Source organism: Suricata suricatta, chromosome 13 (assembly GCF_006229205.1).
Source record: "Suricata suricatta isolate VVHF042 chromosome 13, meerkat_22Aug2017_6uvM2_HiC, whole genome shotgun sequence".
Classification (NCBI taxonomy): domain Eukaryota; kingdom Metazoa; phylum Chordata; class Mammalia; order Carnivora; family Herpestidae; genus Suricata; species Suricata suricatta.
In genome coordinates this window covers 76,104,997-76,110,796 of record NC_043712.1, presented here as the reverse complement: position 1 = coordinate 76,110,796, position 5,800 = coordinate 76,104,997, and the positions used below count along the sequence as shown (strand labels likewise).

Below are 5,800 nucleotides of genomic sequence, written 5' to 3'. Positions count from 1 at the left end.
AGCATCTAAAACTTCCAAATGAGGGCGCCTGGTAGCTGAGTGGGTTAAGCACCTGACTCTTGATTTTGGGTTAGGTCATGATCTCACCGTGGTAAAATCAAGCCCTATCAGTCTCCACACTGGGCATGGAACCTGCTTGAGATTCTCTCCCCCTCTCCGTTTGTCCCTCCCCCCACAAAAAAAGAAGTTTCCAAATTATATCTAGAGATTTGTTTTCTTTCAGTTATAATAATGAATAAAAAACAAAAACCATATACCCATGGTATAAATTTGTCAATATTAAAGAGATTCCCTAACATTTCTGAATCTGATTAAAAAAATAAATCCAGGAGCGAGAGGGGTGCGGCGCGGCGTCCGGCTGGTCCTGGTGGGCACTCTCAGCAGATGCAGGTGACGTCGGCCAACCCCCGGGACCGGGTTTTCCAGAAGTGGTTTTTTAAACTCCCTGAACCGGCTTTTCATTGAGCTTCCGGTCTCCATTGACGTTCTTCCCTCCCCCAGGCTCCAGACCCGGTGGCTCTTGCGTGATGGGACTTTCAGAACTGCATGAAATCCATTATGTGAACTATGAAGTAAATCATTTATTCGGTAAACGTGTAAACAAATGGAATTCATACTAATAGAACAGTGGTGGCTTAAGAGTCCTGAGCTGTGGAGAGAGTCAGCTGTATTCCTATCTTGGCTAGCTCATCGCTCCGCGACCGAGGGCAGGTTACCAATTAGACCTCTTTCAGCCTCAGTTTTCTTCGGCTTTAAAATGGGTACCTGGAGGGGCGCCTGGGTGGCTCAGTCGGTTGAGCGTCCGACTTTGGCTCAGGTCATGATCTCACGGTTTGTGGGTTTGAGCCCCGCGTCGGGCTGTGTGCAGACAGCTAGCTCAGAGACTGGAGCCTGCTTCAGATTCTGTACCTCCCCCTCTCTCTGACCCTCCCCTGCTAGCGCTGTCTCTGTCTCTCAAAAATAAATAAAAAACATTAAAAAAAAATAAATCCAGAGACCTTTATCCCTTAAGTATTTACAAGTAGCAAAAAATTATTCTTCAGGAAGCATAATCTATGGAAAGATCAAAGGCATGGGAAAGAGAAAGACCTTACTACTTCATTATTAGTATGTAGAAATGCAACAGATTTCTGCATATTGATTTTGTATCCTGCAATTTTACTGAATTCATTTATCAGTTTTAGTAGTTTTTATGTGGTGTCTTTCAGATTTTCCATGTATAGTATCATCTCATCTGCAAATACTGAAAGTTTTACTTCTTCCTTATCAATCTGGATGCCTTTTCCCCCCTTTTTGTTGTTTATCCTGTTTCATTTTTCTGTCTGTTGATCCATCTGCCAATATCACACAGTCTTTATTATTATAATTATTATTATTTTTAAGTTTATTTATTTTTAGAGAAAGGGAAAGAGCACAAACAGCAGAGGAGCAGAGAGAGGGAAAGAGATAGAGTCCCAAGTAGGCTCTGCACTGTCAGCATGGAGCCCAATGTGGGTCTTGAACTCATGAATTGAGACCATGACCTCATCAGAAAACAAGAGTCAAACAAGATGTTTAACCAACTGAGCCACTCAGACACTCCCACAGTCTTTATTATTGTAGCTATATAAAATGTCTTGAAATTGGGGAGACTGATTTATTCCATTTTGTTCTTTTCAGAACTATTTTAGTCATTCTAGCTCCTTTCAAATACAGTATACATTTTAGAATAGTACTGTTTTTATGTACAGAAAAATCTTCATGACATTCTGAAAGGAATTATATTAAATCTGTATATTAATTTGAAAAGAACTGACAACTTTACTACATTGACTCTTCCAAGCCATGAGCAGGATGCTTATTGATTTATTTGATTTTCTTTAGATTTTTCATCAGTGTTGTATAGTTTTCAGCATATAAATCCTCTCCATATTATGTTAAATTTACATTTATTTCATTTTTTGAATATTGTAAATAACATTGTATTTTTAATTTTAGTGTTCATATGTTCATTGCTACCCTATATAAATAAATTTTTTTTTATATATTTACTTATATAACCTTGCTGAACACACTTTTCAATTGTTGGAGTGTGGTTGTTATCCTTATAGACAATCATGCCATCTGAAAATAGAGACAGTTTGATTATTTCAATTATTCCTTTCAGATCTGTATATCTTTTATTTCCTTTTGTTGCCTCTTTTCATCATCTAGGACTTCCAGCTCTTTGTTTATTTAATAAGTTAGTGAGGGCAGCATTTTTACTATGTTTCTAATCTTAGGAAGAGTGTATTCAATCTTTCATCACTAGGTTTAATGCTATTTATTGGATTTTTATACACTGCTCTTTATCAAATTGAGAAATTCACCTGTCTTTCTATTTCCTCTGAGATTTTGTCATGCATAAATGTTGAATTTTTTCCAGTGTTTTTACTGCAACAATTTATATAAATATGTGATTTTTCTTCTTCAGCTTGTTAAGATGGTGGATAACAATTACTCTTTTTGGAATATTGAGCCATCCTTGCATGCCTAGAATAAATCCCTTTTGGTTATGACATATAATTCATTTCATATATGTTTCAATTCTATTTGCTAATGTTTTGGTAAGAATTTTTATATTTATATTCTTGGAAGATATGTCACTGTCGTTCTAATTTGGTACTCTTTGATTTTGGTTTTAAAACCAGAGGAACAGTGCTTTTGTTGAAGTAATAGGAGAGTCTTCTTTCTTCTTTTAGTTTCTAGGAGGAATTGTGTAGAATTGGTGTTAATTCTTTAAATTTTGGTAGAGGTCTCCAGTGAAACCAACGAGGCTTAGAGATTTAATTTTTTAGATTTAAAAAACATATACTGTAAGAGCTACTATGAATGAGCTATCAACTATAATTTTTATCACCATAGTATAAATCTTGTCATATTTATTGATGGAGTGCACATACTTAAGACAGTATCTGGTGAGATGAGCAGTGGTGTGCAGGACACTGTATCCATGAATCCTCTCTGTGTCCCTGAGTTAGATTTATGAAAGGGCCTAGTTACCTTAGATAACAAGAGAACAAATAGAATTTTATAATTTTTCTACTCATTTAAAAGGCTTAAAACATTCCTTGACCAGCAATAATAGATGCTGGGGGTGGTGGTGTAAATTTTGCTAGTGAACTTAGCGCAAGGGAACCCACTGCTGGTACAGTGTGCAGTGAGTGTACAGTGTCCTGGATAGAAGAAGGTTAAAATCATTTGGTGGAGGATGGGGTATTACTATGTCTTTGAATTCTGTGACATTCTTTTGCTTACATATTATTCTTAATTTTCAGATCTTACTTCTTCTTCATGTCACCAGTAAACTTCTTAAGAATATCCCCCCACCTCTTTCCAAATTACTTGTTTCTCTTTTAGAAAAGATGCCTGTCCCAAATGGCCATGTCTGAATACACACATGTTAAAGTCCTTTCTCTCTACCGCCTAGATTTTAGATCTCTTCTTAGTTCAGTGTTTCTATGCTGGGAGCAGGGAGTTCTTTTCTGTGTTGCATCCTGATGTTTTCTCCTGTTGCCTGGGATGTCTCTGTCTGTCTGCTCAGATATAGACTTCAAATCTGGGTCATCGTGCTTTGTACATGTTCTCCCACTTACATGTAAATAGCATTTGTAATATTTTCTGTCCCCTATTTATGTTATAGATGTTGGTTGTAGGTGGTTTTATTTACTTTCTTTTTTTGACATGTATGGTTTTTGGAGAATGTGTGCCATCTCTTCTGTCTACCTCCTACTCATCTTTTGTATCTGAAAGTAAGTATTATTTCTTTCAAGATGCCTCCTCTATGTTTTTCTTATATATTTCCAGAGCACTCATCTCAGCATTTACCATACTGCACTGTTAGCACCCTTTAACTCCTCTGTGATCTCTTCATGCCATTAGTTAACCGAGCAGACTTTCTCATGGCCATTCTTCCATCCTCTGTAATGAACACAAGGATCAAGAGCTATTAGACTCTGAAAAACTATTTCTTGAGTGAATGTCTGTATTATTATGATCTTCTAACGTTTATTTGTTTTTGAGAGAGAAAGACAGAGTGTGAGTAGAGGGAGGGGAATAAATAGGGAGACACAGAATCTGAATCAGGCTCCAGGCTCTGAGCTGTCAGCACAGAACCAAACGCAGGACTGGAACCCATGACCTGTGAGATCATGAGCTGACCTGAAGTCTGACACTTGACTCAGCCACCCAGGCACCCTTGAATGAGCCCTTATCAGTAAGGAACTGAATAGCTTGTTGGTCTCTGATGTAGGCAGTAAAGGATACATGTCTATAGGTAATTTAGATAAAAATAAAACCAACAAAAAGTCTTTCTGCTTTTTATCATTGCCATACACCTGTATCTGTAAATAATTACATGATAAAATACTCCTCTTTGTTGGGGCCGACTCCTCTCTCTGTGGTGCACCACTGTTATTTCCATAATCAGTAAAAGATGTACATTTTGTTACAGCTTGATTTTCAGCCTTCTGTCATACCCTTTCCAAGAGTCATTTTTCCTTTCAAAATATAGTTGACCCTGATCAATGTGAGGTTAGAGGTGCTGGCTGCATGCAGTTGAAAATCCATGTAAAACGTTTGACTCCCCTGAAACTTAACTACTGATTGTTGACCAGAAGCCTTAACAATAACATAACAATTAAGTAAAATGTGTTTTTTATATTACATGCATTATATACTGTATTCTTACAACAAAGTAAGCTAGAGAAAAAAATATTAAGAAAGTCATAAGAAAGAGAAAATACATTTACTGTACTGTATTTATTGAAAAACAATTTCACATCTAAGTGGACCTGTGAAGTTCCAACTTATGTTGTATAAGGGTCAACTGTATTCAGAGAGAAGATAATTTATTTTATACTTCAACGGTACACATGAAATATTACTTTAGAATCTTCTGTGCTTCCTCACTGCTTTGGCCTCACTATAACAAGTTCCCTTTGCTGCTAGTTATTGCATTATTATTATTATTATTATTATTATTATTATTACTACTACTACTAGTTATTGCATTAGAATGAGACATTTAGTTAGTTTTCATTTCATTTTTTTAAAGTTTATTTATTTATATTGAGAGACAGTGTGTGTATGTGAATAAGCGAGGGGCAGAGAGAGGAAGAGAGAGAATCCCAAGCAGGCCCTGTGCTCACAGCGTAGAGCCCAGTGTGGGGCTCTATCTCATAACTGTGAGATCATGCGTGATCTGAGCTGAAATCAAGAGTTGGACACGTAACTGACTGAGACACCCAGATGCCCTAGTTTTTTCATTTTAACCATGAGTTAGGAAACAGTGTTTCTAGATTTTATTTAAGCTTTGGCATTATAGCCTATTTACTCTTCTATCTACCATAATGACTATTACATGAATTTGGGCCCATCAGACTTATATGTAATATCAGGGCCTGAGACTATAACAGGAAAACAGTATTTCATTGACAGCATTCCTATAACATCAGTTAATTGAAGTAGTTTTTCAAATGTCTCTATAAATTTTTGTATTATTATAGGTTTGTCATTATAAGTATATCTATTGTTACTATGCTATATTGACTTTGAGATTCCCAAAATGACTTTGGAGAATGGGAGGTTTTAGTCCCCTAAAACAAGAATGTTTCTGAAATTCACTATTTGTGACTTTATTGTATTTTTTTTGGATTTTTATTTTCAGAATGAAAATTAATGAACATGGATACAATTTACTGACACAGTAAACCAAATATAAATAGATGAACAACATTTTTATGATTTTCTTTGTTTCTACAGACTAAGAACATTTGGTAGT

The 5,800-nt window shown here is 36.1% G+C and overlaps 1 long non-coding RNA gene across 1 annotated transcript; it reads left to right on the top strand.

Annotated features, from left to right (window-relative positions):
- Window positions 1-331: 331 nt before the first annotated feature.
- LOC115276032 lies at window positions 332-593 on the top strand. Its single transcript, XR_003901782.1, has 2 exons — window positions 332-390; window positions 502-593. It is a non-coding gene; the product is annotated as an uncharacterized LOC115276032 (long non-coding RNA).
- Window positions 594-5,800: the final 5,207 nt, after the last annotated feature.